Below are 16,504 nucleotides of genomic sequence, written 5' to 3'. Positions count from 1 at the left end.
CCCAGGGGAGGGACCTATTGCTTTGCAGCTTTGATATCCTAGCCAAATGAAAGCTATTTCCTTTCTTATTTGGATTCTGACTCCTCTAGCCACTTGAAGATGGCAATGAACATTCACACCACAGATTGGACATGGGATCCCACAGGGCAGCTGGAGAGCAAAGGATGCTTCTGTGCAATGGAATAAAAGTCCATTGAATCAAACCGTTAAGTAGAGCTAGGTATGCAAAGCTCAGACTATGTGTTCCTCCTTCTCTTTTATAAACATGTGGGTTAAAATACTTTATTTATTTATTTATTTATTTATTTATTTATTTATTTAGAGAGAAGAGAGAGGAAGAGAGAGAGAGAGAGAGAGAGAGAGAGAGAGAGAGAGAGAGAGAGCACGCACACACCCATGCTGCAGTAGACACTCATAGATCAAAAGATCGTAGGACGACTTGTGGAAGTTGGTCCTCTCCTTCCCATTGTGGGGCTGGAATTCAGCTCCTCGAGCTTACCAGCAATAGCTTTACCCACTGAGTAATGTCATCAGCCCTCTTTATTTCCTTGAATGACTATTTCCACATCTGGGTTCCCTTTAGCAACCTAGGAAATCCTTTGCCAGGTGGGTATATCCGATTGCAGCTGTGTGTTTCTGTTTGTTCTATGTCCCTTTACTCTGTTGTTCTTCTGGTGTCAGATTTTCAACTCCTTATCTCTTAACTCAGTACTCTCAGTGTGGTCTTAGTCTTTCTTTATTTTCTAGAGAGTCTGAACTCAAATAGATTTCAGTGGTTCCCCCATTTTATAGACGAGTATAGTAGGGAAACTTCAAAGTAGCTGATTGAATTGTGTGGAGTTCCATGGATAGTGAATGGCTATATTCAACCCCCGGTAACTCTATCAGATTTCCATCAGCCAGTGTTCCTGTGCCTGAGTCAAAGGTACAGTGTGTCTTGTTTGAACAGGGAAGTGGCACAGGACTAGTGTGGTAACATCCTAAATAAAACCTGACCATTATTTCAAGAAGAATGAGGAAAAAGCATACTGAACATGCAAAACAATTATGTTTCACTAACACATTTTAGGAGAGGGAGAGAGAAGTCTTGTATTAGGCCGGGCTCCAACATCAAACACAAAGATCTGTGCTGTTCTTAGCCAAAGAGTTTAAGCTTGTCACATCCTCTAACTAGATTTCAATCCTCCCCATGCCAAATATTCCATTATTAAAATTAAATTGGCAGAATTTTTGTACAGCAAAGAAGCACTTGCCATGAATATAAAATATGAATCCGGGAAAATCGTGTTCTTTTGGTTTAAAATCACATGCTTTGTCTTCACTTGTGCTAATTGTGTGTTTAAATTATTTTAAATTAGATAAAAGATTCACATAGAACACAAAGATACTCGATTAAAAACCTCCATTGTACCCTGTTCTTTCCTATCTGCCAAGGTTCCTTACATTCCTTAACATGACAAGTTGTGTTATCTTTCTGGGAGAAAGGGGAATCATTGGGAACTTGTGATCCTTTCTGTTTGCAAGGAGCATGTTGTCCTAGAAAAGGCAGAGTGTCAAGTGTCTGCTCAAGAAGCCACTGTCATCAGGATCTGGTAAATGGATTCAGTGTCGTATTTTCAAAGGAACAGGAATTGTCTTCAATTATTTTTTAACATTATTTACTTCTTACTTCATATTTAATTGTTTTTTTGTTTGTTTGTTTGATTGGTTGGTTGGTTAGTTTTTTTGGTCTGCATGTCTGTCACATGCATGCAGTACCGACAGATGCCAGAAGAGGGCATCTGATCCTCTGGAACTGGACTTAAATGGTTGTTAGCTGGCATGTGGATGTTGGGGAAAAGACCTGAGTCCTTTCCAAGAGCAGCAAGAAGTCATAAATCCTAAGCCACCTCTTCATGCACAGCCACTAAATGACTCACATGCACCTTCTAACACTTTTTAAAAGAGGAACAATTCTGCAACTTGATATTTTCAATTAATTTGAAAATCTTACAACGACGACAACAAAAGAGCACAAAATATCAGAAAAATATCAGAGCCAGTTTTGTGGGGGAGATTATGGGAGCAAAGACAAACTCAGTTGGGAGAGGTGTGGAAACAGCTTCTCTCATACAGTTCTTTTGGAAGAATGTGTTGAGAAAAGCCCTATGGAGGGCCATGGCTATAGGTCACCATAGTACTCCAGGTTGCAAATGCCCATTTCCTTCATGCCGGTAAATCTGTTTCATAAAAGTTATCCAGATATCCAGATGAACTCATGCATATTTAGTGCAGGGTATAGTTGGGATTGTTCATTGTTATTTATGAGTATGCGTTTCAAATAATCAAATGCCATCAGTAGAAATTTGTTCCTGTGTATCATGTATAGAATTGTATGCCTATATACATCAAAGCTATGCAATAAAAACATGCAGGGGTTATTAACACAGTTTCTTCCAGACACTGTAATGCTTTAGTAACCACTAGAAAATTACTGGTGTACAGATTTCAAATGTTTCCTTCGAAAATACATACCCAGTTATGTATTTTTCCAATGGGTTATTTTTTATTGTAGTGTATTTTATTACTCTTCCAAGATTTTATACAATGCAATGTATCATGTTAAATATCCTATTTTATTACACTGTACAACACAGCTAACCTGGGCATGTACTAGAAAGCCATGTTAAAATGTCCAATTAAAGGAACAGGTGTTTGTGAGGAAAACGAAGGACACATAAGCACATGCTCAGTGAATTAATGCGAAGTAGAAAAGCACGAGTCTGCATGCCTAAGCATGCTGTGTCCCCTCCACATGTGAATGAACTCACCTCAGAAACAGAATCCTATCAAGATTTCATGTTTTCCAGAGCACAACTTAGTTTTCCTTTTTGAAAACAAAACAAAACAACAACAACAACAAAACAAACCTGAGCTTGAGACGTGTTTATGAAATTATTCATGTGAAACTGAAGCTATTCGTGTCAATTTAAGCTCACACATCTAAAGTCTTAAAGGCTTCTTCCCAATCAAAGCTACAACTTCTGGGGCTGAAGAGATGGTTTAGCGGTTAAAATACTTGCTACTCTTGCAAAGATGCAGTTTTGGTGTCTAGTACCCATACAGGGCAACCCCAGTTAAGGGGAATCTAACCTCTGACCTGTGTGGACACCTGCACTCAGGTCCACAAACACATGTGCGTACACACACGCACGCACGCACACGCACACACACACACACACACACACACACACACGCACACGCACCCACACATGCACGCGCGTGCGCACACACACACACACACACACATGCACACACATACTTAAGATAATTAAAATAGATCTTAAAATATTGAAGCCAAAACTTCTGAATAGCTTTTGTATGTTTGACATTGGGACAAATACCATGCTTTAAAGTGTTAAAATTTGCCCTGTCTCCATCTGTGTTCAGAGCTGGGGCTGTCCCACAGCCCTTCGGACCCAAAACCTGTCCACAGAGAGCTGGTCTCCCAGGAGTGCTCTCACTCCTAAGTCCACAGGTTGGACCACATTTTATCTCTATTGAGTGTCCAAAAAGAGACCCACCAGGAGTGCACAGGGCACAGGAACCTCAGCGCATCCTGGGAGGGGAAACTTCCAGTCTCAATCTGCACCCAGAGCTGGGGCTGTTCCACAGCCTTCCTGACGCAAAACTTGCCTGTAGAGAGTTGGTCTCCCAAGAGCGCTCTCACTCCTAAGTCCGCAGGTGGGACCCCACATTTGCTCCATGGAATGTCCAAGGAGAGACCCGCAGGAAGACTGCAGAACGCAAGAGCTGTGGGGCAGCCTGAGACAGGCTTTCTGATCTCCATCTGGACCGACCTCTCCCACAGCCCTCCAGAACAAAAACCTGCTCAGAGAGAGCTGGTCTCCCAGGAATGCTCTCATTCCTAATATCACAGGCTTACAGACCCACAGGAGAGACAAGCTCCAGTTAGAGACAATAAGACTAAATAACATCAGAGATAACCAGATAGTGAGAAGCAAGCACAAGAGCCAAAGCAAAAAGAAACCAAGACTACTTGGTATCATCAGAACCCAATTCTCCTACCACAGCAAATACTGGATATTCCAGAACAATGGAAAAGCAAGATTTGGATTTAAAATCACATATCATGAGATGATAGAGGACTTAGAGGGCTAATATCCAATATATACAAAGAACTCAAGAAGTTAGACTCCAGAAAGTCAAATAACCATATTAAAAATGGGGTACAGAGTTATACAAGGAATTCTCAGCTGAGGAATATCAAATGGCTGAGAAACACCTAAAGAAATGTTCAACATCTTTAGTCATAAGGGAAATGCAAATCAAAACAACCCTGAGATTTCACCTCACACCAGTGAGAATGGCTAAGATCAAAAACTCAGGGGACAACAGATGCTGGCGAGGATATAGAGAAAGAGGAACACTCCTCCATTGTTGGTGGGATTGCAAGCTGGTACAACCATTCTGGAAATCAGTCTGGAGGTTCCTCAGAAAATTGGACATTGAACTACCTGAGGACCTAGCTATACCTCTCTTGGGTATATACCCAAAAGATGCTCCAACATACAACAAAGACACGTGCTCCACTATGTTCACAGCAGCCTTATTTATAATAGCCAGAAGCTGGAAAGGATTCAGATGCCCTTCAACAGAGGAATGGATACAGAAAATGTGGTACATCTACCCAATGGAGTACTACTCAGCTATCAAAAACAATGACTTTATGAAATTCATACGCAAATGGATGGAACTAGAAAGTATCATCCTGAGTGAGGTAACCCCATCACAAACACACACACACACACACACACACACACACACACACACACACACACAGTATGCAGTCACTGATAAGTGGATATTAGCCTAAAAGCTCGAATTATTCAAGATACAATCCACAGATCTGATGAAGCTCAAGAAGTATGACCAAAGTGGGGATGCTTCAGTCCTTCTAAAAAGGGGGAACAAAAATATTCATAGGAGGAGATACGGAGACAAAATTTGGAGCAGAGACTGAAGGAATGATCATTCAAAGCCTGCTCCACCTGGGGATCCAGCCCATATATATACAACCACCAAAACTAGACAATATTTTTGAAGCCAGAAGATGCTCCAATATATAAGAACACATGCTCCACTATGTTCATAGCCTCTTTATTTGTAATAGCCAGAAGCTGGAAAGAACCCAGATGTCCCTTAACAGAGGAATGGATACAGAAAATGTGGTACATTTACACAATGGGATACTACTAATCTGTTAAAACCAATGACTTCATGAAATCATAGGCAAATGGATGCAACTAGAAAGTATCACTCTGAGTGAGGTAACCCAGTCACAAAAGAGCACACATGGTATTTACTCACTGCTAAGTGGTTATTAGCCGAAAGAATACCCAAGAAACAACTCACAGAACACATGATGCTCAATAAGGAAGACCAAAATGTGGATGCTTTAATCCTTATTAGAAGGGAGAACAAAATACTCATGGGAAGAAATATAGGGACAAAGAGTGGGGAGATCCATGACATATGCAGCAACCAAAACCCATCACTATTGCTGATGCCAAGAAGTGCAAGTGCTAGCTAACAGGAGGCTGATATAGATGTCTCCTAGGAGCCTCTGCCAGAGTCTTACTGATACAGATGAGGATGCTTGCAGCTAGCCATCAGACTGAGCACAGGGACTGCATTGGAGGAATTGGAGAAAGAAATGAAGAAACTGAAGGGTTTGCAATCCCATAGGAAGAAACAATGTTAACCAACCAGACTGCCCCTCCCCAAGAATTTCCAGGGACTAAACCACCAACCAATGAGTATGCATAGGATTCATGACTCCAGCTACATATGTAGCATAGGATGGAACTGTCCAGCATCAATAGGAGGAAAATCCCTTCATCCTGTGAAGGCTTGTTTCCCCAATGAACGTTAATGCTAGGGTGTTGAGGTGGGAATGGGTGGGTGGGAGTGAGATCATCTTCATAGAAGCATGATGAGGGGGGGAGAGGGTATATTGGAGAGGGAGGGAAGGAGATAACAGTTGAAATTTAAAAACATAAAATATCCAATAAAAATTTAAAAAATGATTATTAAGCTTCTGCCTCACTAAAAAAAGTGTTAAAATTTATTATTTGTCACTTAGTATATTTTTACACTTTCAACAAGGACATCTATGTAAATCACCATAAAGTTGTCAAGTTGAAAAAAATTGATGAAAAAAAGGTGGTTAAGAAGGGAATGGTGAACCATACCCTTTAGTTCTAGCAGTTAGACAGAAGCAGTGGATCTCTGAGTTTGAGTAAAACCTGGTCTACAAAGCAAGTCCCAGGGACAGGCATGGTTAAGTGATCCCTGTCTCAAAAATCAAACCCAAACAAACAACCCAAACAAACCAACAAACAAACAATCAAAACAAAAGAAGAAGAGAGGTGGTTAAACACCAAGCAATGCCGTAAGGAACAGCACCTTTCTTGAAACTTCTGTTTCTTGGAAACTCAATTTCAAAGCATTCCACAGAAATTGATACACATATGTCTTAGTTAGGATTTCTATTGCTGTGATGAAATACCATGTTCAAAAAGGGGGGAGGCAATGTGGGGAGGAAAAGGGTAACAATCCATACCTGAGAGAACTTAGAGCAGGAACTCAAACGGAGCAGGGCCTGGGGGCAGGAATTAGAGAAGCCATGGAGGAGTGCTACTTACTGGCTTGCTCATCATTGCTTGTTCAGCCTGCTTTCTTGTAGCACCTGGACATATCAGCCAAGGTGTGATACTGCCCACAGTGATCTGTGCAAAGGACCAGCTTTGGCTTGGAGAAGGGGCCTGAGGAAGTGGTGTTTGGAAGAGCCAAAATAAACTATTCAAAGCCAATAAGGTGGTTGTAAGTGATAGTCCTGTGTTGTGCTCAACATAGTTCTACAGAGATCACCAGACTGCTCAGCTCTTGTGGATCAAAGCCTAGTCCTTTATTTGCATATAAATTCAATTGTACATCACAGGTTCCCTTTTGATTATTCCATGAATTGAAATTTTATGACCTTAGCCCCTTGATTCTTAGAAAACACAGCAAGTACACTTTTAAAAAAGCAAAACACAAAACAAAACAAGCAATCAAAACATGACAAATGAGTTTAGAGATTTGTCAGCATTTGAAAGCACAGACAGTAAGCTAACTGGGTAGGATCTCATTCTGAGATTACCATTTTCACCATGCCTGGACCTCTGTGTTATGCAAATCTTGAACTCAGAATCTGCCTGCCTTTGTAAGCACAAACAATAAACTTAGCTGGGTGGGATCTTGTCCTTTGATCACCACTCCCTAAATCTCTTTATCTCCTTCCTTAATATCTTTCTGACAGGCTGGCTCATTGTTCAGCTCCCTCTGTTCTTTCATGTCTGAGAAGCCCCTCATATAGTTTATATTGCATCCTTATATTTTGCATACTGGAGATATTATATATTCTTAAACTCCTGTTTTCAGAATTCATTCTCCCAGCTTTAAGGGCTGTCCTGAATGTCATAGCATTTACCACTTTTCTATTAGACACACCCTTGCCTCCCAGACTGGTACTGTTTCAAATTATCATGAAGTCATTAAATTTGGCAGGGAAAACATTCCTTGATAACCTTGGCATGAAAAATATTTCCAAAAGGAGGAGCATAAAGTAAGGTGTGCACATCGTTGTACAAACAAGTTTCATGCCTAACAATAGTCAACACTTATGGAGGTCCATGCCCTGTCAGCCGTGCTCCAGGGGCAGGAACAATGTCACAAGGTCCCTTGCTCAGCCATGCAGGACTCAGCAGAACTGGGCCTTTCTGCATTAATCATCAATCAAGAAAATGAATACACAGGCTAATCTGATGGAGGCATTTTCTCAATTTAGATTATCTCTTCTCAAATGAATCAAGCTGTATCAAGTATGTCAATAAAAGTAGCCAGCACAGTATAATGTTTAAAGAATCAACTATTCTTACTATTCTTAGAAATTTGTCTTAGAAAAGACAAGTGTTCTTTGAAATGATCAAATATATATATGCTCTTGTTAGCATGTTAAAATTTGCTTTTCTAAATGGTGTGATCTAGCAATGTGTATCAAAGCCCAGGACTTGGATGAGTCTTTGACTTCTTGCTGTGTTGAGGAAAACAGAGGCTAGGTTTGGGAAAAGAGGGAATAAATTTGTATTTTATGGGTGCATGCCTGTGCGGAAATAGGGTGTGTGTGTGTGTGTGTGTGTGTGTGTGTGTGTGTGTGTGTGTGTGAGAGAGAGAGAGAGAGAGAGAGAGAGATGATAGATAGATAGATAGATAGATAGATAGATAGATAGATAGATAGATAGACAGACAGACAGACAGACAGACAGACAGACAGATAGACAGATAGGTATAGATATATATCAGGGTAGCAGTTCATTTTATGATATGTGAGACACGTTTGGTTGCTCAACATGACTTCGAGTGTGCTGTCCATAGTAGAAGCATATGGTTTGTACTTTCCTGTGGATCATGAACACAAACATCTGAGCTTTGATACCTAAGTAGCACTCATTAACAAACCAACATGTGATAATTTACCACGTGGTTCAGCACGTTTATGTTCTATGGCTTAAGATTTAGTGTTTCAGAAACACGGCGCTGACTGAATTCTTTCTGTGGGTCTTCTGTGGGTATTGCTGTTGTGAGGCAGGGTGGCCTGAAACAGGCAATGCTGCCCAGGCTGACCTTGAATTTTTGATTCTCTTAGCTCAGCCTCCTAAGTGATTAGATTTTTGGCATCTACCACTATGTTGAGACTTGTCTTAGATCTTTTAAGGAAATAAAAGATTTAAGTTAACAGAACACATTTTGTTTCAAAAAGTAAACTTGAAAGTGTTCAGAATCCAGATAAGTTTAAGAATTCAAGTAAATTTTAGAATCATGTTCAATCAATGTCTCTAGACAGGTTTTTACAGTGGCAAAGGACTGCTAAAACAAGAGCGATCTATGCAGATATAACACTATTCTGAGTGTTAGCAGAGTCATCCTATTTATCCTGATTATCCCTAGATGCTACATCCAACTTGAGGACGCGTCTAAATTTAGAGAGTTTTTCACTCATGTCTAAAATATTTGAAAGGGAAATAGTGCAGTCTTTTACAATTGTTCCAGAGAAGCCACTGCACGAAGCGAGCATATTCTTGGTGTTAAAATAGAAAGAAAAAAATTACAGATGGAAACGTTGTTCTCAGAAGTTAGCCTAGATCCAAAATCCTCCAGCCAATATTGTCCATCTACATCAAGACATGTGAGGACACAGTACTGTGACTAACTTGCTTTTCCCAGCCCTGCCTCAAAAATAAAAGGTTTGAATAAAGTATTTGTATAACACATTATACATTTAAAAGAAAAAAATCAAGTTATTTTTAAAAGGTGCAGAACAATTGTTTAAAAGCCTACCTATTTCTGGCAAGAAGTTTTGGGAAATTATAAACAGAGGAGTATTGCTCAATCTAATTAGTGAGCATTTAAAAACATCCCGTATTTTATAACAATATTGAAATGCAGAACCAACACCACAACAAAAGATAGTCAACAACAAAGCCTACACTATAAAACTACTTCCTTCCAGTCAAGTTTGAACTGGCTGTCTAAAGGGGAAGAATAAAAATTAAGTTGTATTAAAACTGGCAAATACGATATAAATTCCATGTTATTTACTTAGAATAAATTAAGAGACAAAACATGTCCAAAACCTGTGTAGCAAATTAGCACGAATCCAGTGGCTTAAAATGACACATTTAATGAGCTCAGTTCCTGTGGCTGTGAGCCACAGAATTGTAGGAATAATTTGCTGCGTATGGTCTCAGTATTGCAGGAGTTCTCAGAGTCCTCTTCCAAGCTTTAAGGTTGCTGCAGGGGCCAGCTTGCTGTGGCTGAGGACTGAAGCACTCAGCTGCCAGAGGTTAGACCACTCAATGTGTGCTTGCTTGCTTTCTGCAGGACACATCTTCAGGAAAAGCCTAGGCTACAGAAATTAGTACCAGGCATTGGGAGTACTGTTGTGACTGGCCTGACTATTCTGTTTGTTTGTAGAATGTGGACTTTGGGACGTTGAACTAGAAAAGTGACTGGATGCTTTAAATGGGGCTTAGTGGGTTATACTGGTAGCAACATGGACAGTGGTGCTGAAGGTGATGTGAATTATTGGGGTCCAGATCAAGAGGTTTCAGAGGTGAGAATAGTAAGTGGCCTACTTACTTGTGTTATTTCTTGTGTTATTTTGGCAAAGAATGTGGCCGCTTTTGGCCGTTGTCCTAAAAGATTGCTGGAGGCTAAATTTAAGAGGCTTGGATTAATGATATTGGCAGAGAATTTCAAGAGAGCTTATTATCGACTCTGTCATATGGTTCTGATGACCTTGCTTATGAAAATCCATAATGAAAAATAGCAAACAGGTCAAAAAATAAATACAAAATGCCCAGCTTGAAGAGAAAAGGAGCACCAGGATATGTAATGTTCGAAGTAAGTCTAATGTTCAAGGTTAAAGAAAGGCCTGTTTCAAGGTAGAATAAAGGGCGTGGTAACCTCAGGGCAAGACCCTCTCAGCTCAGTTTCCAACTTGTGAAAAGGAATCGAAGAAAAATCTAAGCAGTTGAAGGAAACGATTAACAACAGAAAGCTAATCCAAAAGTAATTGAATGAGGGCGGCCAAGTTCAGCCCCAGAATATCAGGATGTCTTACTCATAGCTGAGGAACTATTATTATTGTCACATGACACCTGCTAGGAGAGGGACACTCAGTGTTCTTTAAGATTATAGCCTTTAGTAGATCAACTACATCCCACCCACCCACCCAAGCATAAATTGGAATCAATAATTTTAGAACAAGGACAACTCACAAAGCTGACTGGTTAGGAAAGGGATCTTGAAGGAATGGGATAGAGATGAATATGATCAAAATACTTTGACAAAGAATCACTAAAAATACTTTTAAAATTTAAAAAGAATATCTAGCAAATATATTCATACACAGTTCCACATATAGAAAATTGAAGACAGGCAGAACACTCGGGCAGTACTAAGGATTCCTACAAACTGCGAAGGCATGCCCATAAGTAATGCCACATAATTAGAGACAAAGATCCCTTCCAGAAGGCACGCAAGGCCTGGTGATTGGGAAAACCAGGTCGGGGACCCCAGTGGTGCTGGTGCGTGACTTCACCCACATGTTCTGTGTGTGTGGAAATGTTAGTGTGCAGTACAAAGTTCCTTCGACTTTTCGGCTTTGTGTTCATTTATAGTGTTCTGGCATCATGGGATATTCAATAGCATCTTTGACTTCTGCCCACCACATACTCATAATAATTCTTACTCTTAGCAATCTCCCCCAAGTGCCCCAGATATCAACAAATACACTTCCACCCGGGAAGGGTAAAGTCACCTTTTTAGTAGAGGACCATTGGTCCCATAATTTTTTGATGAAAATTTATCAACATAAGAATGGCTGTTACTTCTGTACAATGTGAACAATGTATACAATGTATGCAATATGCATGATCTTCTTACATAGGTAAAGAATGGCATGTTCTTTCTCTCAGCAGTTTCTGTTCATCCAAATCCCAGCCGATGTGTCACCTCTGTTGCCTAGCTCTTTTATCTACTGGGGACTTTAGAAACCACTTAATTTACAAAAGAGGAATTTTTAATCATGTATTAAGCGATTTGATGAAAATTCTATTTTGCACAGCAGAAAATAAGATAAGTGATTATGAGAAAGTGATTATGTTTTTAAAATAAATATCACAAAACTTATCTATTATTTCTGGGGCTTTGGCATAGGAATGCTGGCATTTTTAAGACTTGGTAGATTTATTTTTATTGTTTGAAACAGGAGCAGGCGTCAAAAACACAGCATGCTTCACATTGTAGGTGTTGTTAATGCATGCTGTCTTTTATGTAGATATACTTGAAGGAAAAAGTAGTGTTGTGATTCATCAGGGTTTAGGCATTGCTGTAAATCTGCTGTGAAACAGAAAAGGTTACACCAGAAAGAGGATCACTGCCACAGCCCAAGCACCTGTGTTAGCTTGGATGAATAAAAGCTCAAGGGTGTGTGTGAGTCTGTGAACAGACGCAGGTAGACAGTTGACATCAACTTTCATATCTTAGAATTCATGTAACCTGTGTGCTCTTTTGGTTATGTTTTTAATGACACTTTACAAGAAAGAAATTTAGTGAGGACCAAAGAAGCATAAAATTGAACCAAGCGTAGGATCGCACGACCATACATATGAAGCCTCTACAGCTATCACATGGTTTATGAGGCAGGAGGAGCATGAAAAGAAACCCAGGAGACATGGAGAGGGAAGGAAATCCTTCTTTCTGGGACCTCGTTTGCCTCTCCTGTTAACAGGGAAGAAAACATCAACTCCACTAGGAAATCAAAATTGCTTGCAGAAATAATGCACATTTCCCTCAGATATGTTGCAAATGATCTCAAAAACAAAAGACTGCTCATGCAGAGCCAGGACGTTCATAAGTTTGTGTTCTTTCTTGTTAACAATGAATTTTCCTCCTTAAATCTCAATAATGTACTTCATAATTTGTCCTAAGAACTTCATGTACAAAAGGAAAATATTTTAAATAAGAGAATTACGCAAACCACATAATGCCATTCTACTTCATTTTAAACATTACTTAAAAAATTTATCCTCTTTAAAAAGTGTAACTTTGAAAGCCATGGGAGTGTATACATAGCCATTGTAAAGAAGGTAAGAGAGAAATGGCTATCTCTTTACAAGTCAAACTCATTCTTACATATGTGGTATGTATTTCTCTTTCTATTAACCTCTTTGCTGAAGACTTGAAGTGGTTGAATATTAATCTGCTCTAAACTCCCTCCCGGTGGGTGTGCATGAGCTCCTCACTACCCGTGCAAATGTCTTGGATCCATGAATGAAAGACACATACACACACACACACACACACACACACACACACACACACACACACACAGCCTTCTATTTTAATATGCTTTGAACAACACAATGGCTGAGCACATCCACACCAGCCTCTCCTCTGATAGTCTTACTAAAATCTACTTTCCACCCTGGCTGCTACCCTTGTGGGCCACAACCCCATACACTTACATCTTAGTATTGTCTCTGTCTCTCTGTCCTACACTTCTCAGGCTGGGACCTTCTCCTCCCACCAATGGTGATCTCCTCTTTCCTCAGGTTCCTTGGCCAGGAACCTCAAGTCCTGCCTCTGCCTCCCAGCCCAGCAATCGGATGCTGGCAACATTATTTACTAATTAGAACCAGCAGGGGCAGGGATTGTCAGTGTCTCATACCCAGACGTGTGAGTCTCTTGTAATTTGGGAACCTAATTAACATAATATAAGGAATAAATGAAGTCCAGAACATCTCGCCCTTTTTCATCCACTAAAAAGGCCTTTTCTTTCGGATATACATCAAGCATAGTTATAACAGTTATGTGAACTAGAAGGTATAATATACACTAATAACGTCCAATCCATTCATTTTGGCAATTTAGGTACATTACTCTAACATCTATACTAACTTAAAGAGTTTATAATTCTATACTTGAATTATGTTCTGATTTTAACTTGCATTACTATCTGAAAACTATCATTTCAAATCTATATCATCTTCTTCAATGCTAAACAACTTAATTTTAATTATGAGACTATAACTAGTCTTCAACCCCATCAGAGACCTGAGAATGAATTACATATTATCTGAATATACAGGAAGTTCAAAAACAGAGCTTCAAAAATGTAGTTTGCAGAGAGAGCTGACTACGTGACTATTCCCTTATTCCTCAGAATGTTGGAGCATCTGTCTTCAGCCTTCTGGTCCAGAGCCATCGTACAGAACTTCAGTGAAGCAGGAACTGCACAGGGCTAGCCTACCCTGTCTTGGCAGAGCTAAGCTGTCGACTGTCCCTCATCATGTGTCCTTTCCTGGACAGTAGTTTTTGTCTGTAGATGAATTAGGAAAATTCTTGCCCAGTAGCTACCTTGCCACAACTGGAGCAACTCCATATGGAGGTTATGACATTCAATATCTTCTTTGAACTATGAAGGGGGCACTGTCAGGAGGTGACATGTCTTTTCGCAAAAATAATAATGAAGTGATTATAAATGTCAAATTCGGTGGATTTCTGATGTTTTTGAAGACTATATAAGGTATGTCTGAACTCTTATACCTTGACTACTCTTAGCTATTTCTATGTGAATAATATTGAAAACACTTTATTATAATTAAACCAGAATCTAATGTAACCATGAATTTACTATCTGGCCCCTATTACTTAATCATAATAAATAGTTTGTAATAGCAGCTATTGATGGACTGGATCAAAGCCTTGTATTCTTAAATGAGTTGTATAGGAACAATGCTGATGTAATTATGCTGATCAATGTTAATTTCAAATTTTGTATCAATATACAAAGATTTATACCAATGAAAACCTTAAATCTGTATCGCCATATAAATGCTGTACCAATGTAAGAAATTATAACTTCAATGTTGCATCAATTATAAAGATTTTTATCACTGTAAGATTATGGGTATATGATGCTTTATTCAAGAATAAATTTAGTAATTCATCCCATTCTATTTGCTCTCTATTCAAAATTATGACCATTTCCAAATTATCCCTTAAAATGACAACCTTTTTATAATTTATAAAGTAAACATAACCAGATACCCAGAACCAAGAGATGGGGATGACGACTATTGACAACTTCTTCCTGTTGAATTGAGGTAATGACATTTTCTAAAGGGGTGGGGCAGGGTAGGGAAATTAGAAAAATTGGTTAGACATAAGAAAGCTAGCTTTAGCATCTATTATTTAGTCCCTGTGTGCTTAGAAGGCTCAGGACTTGATTGAAGTCCTGACTAGATCTGTCTGAAAGGCTGAATGAACTGTGTCAGTCCATTAGCAATCAGCAGTTATATCTGAAGCTATTCTAGAAGGGAGTTTCTGGAAACAGCCTCCGAGGCAGGGAGTTGGAACAGCAGGTCATCTCAGTGTCCCTGTGAATCTTGTCTGAATCTTGTCAGAGCTCTACATTATGTAATATATGAGATTTACTACCAAAATTTTAGTGCTATTAATATATTCATATGGATTGTGCAAGGTGCACAGTTTACTTAAGGATTTTTTTTTTTGCTCCTTGTTTGAGCAGGTGAAAGACAATTATCCTTTTATGAGTTAATTTGATCAATAACCAATTGTAATAAATATTCAGATTCTTGGCTACCAGCGTGGAATGTCTCTATTACTATCAGTGCCTGATAGTGGATTTCAAAATCATATCTAAAACAAAGGGAGAGAAGCTTCCTGTAGGGACAAAAATGGTAAATCAAAGTATAAAGTTTTCATCAGTAAGCAATTGTATTCCACATTTATTGAACTGTAAGGCAAATGAAGTCTTAAGTATGGCCTGAAATATTTGGACTTGATATCAAGGAATATGTCCTAAAATAAAGTGTATAAAATAAAACCAAAACCTGGTAGCCACATCAGAATTACTTCAGGCACCTTGTGTCAAAGTATTGGAGCATAATGGTACACTCAATGGGTGGACGATGTACTTGGTGTGTTTAACTTCTTCTCTTTGGTAAAAATAAATCCTACATAAATGTGTTGTGTGAATAGAGGCCATGAGTTCCTAACCTTCAAATGTTGAAAGACGAACAAGGATGGTTCATAAGGAACATGATTAACTTCCTTGTCCATCGGCATTGTTGGTTGGAGGTAAATGCTGTGCTTCTTACCCAATCATTTTATGTTATTTCTCCACCCCAAATATTCTCTGCACCCCCTTTCATCTGCTTCTTAAGTATATCCACATAGTCTGAAGCTGATACATTTTCCATGTTGTGTTGTCATTGTGAACTGCTCCAAGACACTGAACACGGAGACTAAAGCCTGCCAACAACCTCGGTATCCTACATAGCACCTCTCTCTGAGGACACTGTTTTTCGGACATTTTAAACTCATTGTTTAATGTGATGTTATTACACACAGAGAACTGTACCACTGTTGTCTGATTGAGCCTTGCACAGGCCCGTGCACAATTTATGGCTCATAAAATTTGTGGCATTAGAAAAAGCAGCTAGTATCCTCTGGTATCAAAGATGTGGTGGTTATTGTATCAAACATAAATAATTTTTATATGCTAAATGTTTTCATTCTATTCATAAATAGCTCATATCATTTACTTTTGCCTTTTCATGTAACTGAATCCTATGAATGCTTTGTTCAAGAATAAATGCCATTCTCTTTCCTCCCTGTTCAAAATTATGACCATTTCCAAATTATACCTTAAAATGACAACCCATCTGTAATTTATACAGTAACCATAACCAGACACCCAAACCCGAGAGATGGCGATGATGACTATCCACAACTTCTTCTTGCTGAATTGGGGCAATAAAATTGGGGTGATGCTCATTTAAAACACACACACACACACACACACACACAC

General features: G+C 39.2%; 1 long non-coding RNA gene across 1 annotated transcript in view; it reads left to right on the top strand.

Annotated features, from left to right (window-relative positions):
- LOC147995704 (uncharacterized) overlaps nt 1-16,303 on the top strand; it is a 57,733-nt gene extending 41,430 nt beyond the window's left edge. Inside the window, exon 5 of the long non-coding RNA XR_015683811.1 lies at nt 13,832-16,303. This is a non-coding gene — a long non-coding RNA (uncharacterized LOC147995704). The remainder of the gene's footprint in view (nt 1-13,831) is intronic.
- Nucleotides 16,304-16,504: the final 201 nt, after the last annotated feature.

Source organism: Rattus norvegicus, chromosome 3 (genome assembly GCF_021556685.1).
Source record: "Rattus norvegicus strain SHRSP/BbbUtx chromosome 3, alternate assembly SHRSP_T2T, whole genome shotgun sequence".
NCBI classification, from domain to species: Eukaryota; Metazoa; Chordata; class Mammalia; order Rodentia; family Muridae; genus Rattus; species Rattus norvegicus.
Note: the sequence above shows the minus strand (reverse complement) of the source record. Positions and strands in the feature narration are given on the sequence as shown.